This window comes from Mus caroli, chromosome 10 (assembly GCF_900094665.2).
Source record: "Mus caroli chromosome 10, CAROLI_EIJ_v1.1, whole genome shotgun sequence".
Taxonomy (NCBI): Eukaryota; Metazoa; Chordata; class Mammalia; order Rodentia; family Muridae; genus Mus; species Mus caroli.
In genome coordinates, this window is record NC_034579.1 from 111,165,865 (window position 1) to 111,167,648 (window position 1,784).

Genomic DNA, 1,784 nt, shown 5'->3' on the forward strand with positions numbered 1-1,784 from the left:
CCCTCTCCCTCTCCCTCTCCCTCTCCCTCTCCCCCCCCCCGGTGTGTCACTCACTATATAAAGCAAGCAAGAGAGATTCATATCCATATATGTCCATATATATGTATCTACATGTCCATACTTACCATATACACATGCATATATACAACACATACACAACACACATATACATATGCATATATATATAGATCACATACACAGCACACATATACACTGTGTATACATGTGTATAAATGGAGTTTACTGGAATGACTTACAGGTTGCAGTCCAACTAACCCAATAATGGCCGTCTGTGAATGGAAAGTCCAAGAACCTAGTAGTTTCTCAGTCTCGGGAGGCTGGGAGTTTCACCCGGTCTTCTGAATAAGCTGGAATCCTGAAGAAGGCTCCAATGGATGTGCTGGCAAAGCGAGTGGAAGGAGGCGAAGAACACACAGCCATTCCCTTCTCCCATTGCCCTCATATAGGCTTCTAGCAGAAGGTGTGGCGCCTCCAGATCTGGAACAAAAGCTTGGGTCTCCTAGCCTCAAGATCCAGGTCACAGGTTTGCCCTCCATTTCTCGATTATAGTTCATCCCTGATCTAGTCAAATTGACAACCGAGAATAACCATCACACTCGCTGCACTGACCTTTGTGATTGTGTAGAAGAACTTGGTTCAGACAATTAATTATCATGGAGGGTGTCATTAACAATAATCAGCATAAATGTTAGCTCCAAATGGGTCTAGAATCACAATCAATTTGGATTAATGTAGGTGGAGAAAATAGCCAAAAATCCATATTTCAAAAAGTCTTTTATCTATTTTATCTCTAAAGTACATGTAATAGATTTTGCTATCTAATTTGGTATTTATATGACTGCATTTTTTCCTACTTTTTTTCTCAGATCTTAAGGCTAAGAACTTCTGTCTATCCCTCTTGTTCTTAAACATCCTTATGCAATCTTCAGTTCAGTTAGGAACAAAGAAACGCCCAATGGACATGTGTCCTGACAGTATAGGAGTGAATGTAGGGGTGGGTGTGGGTGAATGAAGTCACCCACAAATTAACAGACAACAGTCCCCTAAATAAGCTTGTGAGAAATGTCTTCTGGGATTTCATGTCAGGAATTTAATAATTCCCGCTGGTATTTTAAAACAGGAGCCTTTTCAGCCTGACGTTGCTCCTCTGTGACTGTAACCTTACCAAACCCAGACCCAAGGCACAGAGATGTTCATCAACTAGACATCACTGAGCTGAGGAGATGGCACAGTTGGTAACCCACTCCTGGCTCACAAGTGTGACAACAGGAGTTTGTGTCCCAGCACTTGTGTAGAAGCACATTGTCTGAGACTCTCTTCTCACCGCCACGCACACACACCTGTACTCACACACACAAAAATTGTGATTTGGATCACCAGGACCTCAGGGAAGAGACAGATGGAGGGGGAGAGGGGAGGAGCAGAGGGAAGAGGGAGATTGTGCTCTGGGATCAATCCCCAGTGCTGAGAAGCAAAATGAATCAATTATTACATTCAAAAGTAAATGGGCAACAGTGAGATAAATGCAAGTAATCTGATGAAAAGACTGCTGGGATACAGCTCACACACACACACTCACACACTGGCACACACACACACACACTCACACACACACACACTCACACACACACTCTGGCACATACTCACATGCACACACTCACATGCACACACACACACATTCACACATATACTCACTCACACACTCACATGCACACACACATTTTCACATGCACACACATACTAACATGCACACACTCATCTGC

At 43.3% G+C, this 1,784-nt stretch overlaps 1 long non-coding RNA gene across 1 annotated transcript in view; it reads right to left on the bottom strand.

The window, feature by feature from the left end:
* LOC110302866 overlaps positions 1–1,784 on the bottom strand; it is a 59,300-nt gene that overhangs the window by 12,611 nt on the left and 44,905 nt on the right. The window contains exon 3 of the long non-coding RNA XR_002378869.1: positions 258–400. This is a non-coding gene — a long non-coding RNA (uncharacterized LOC110302866). The remainder of the gene's footprint in view (positions 1–257; positions 401–1,784) is intronic.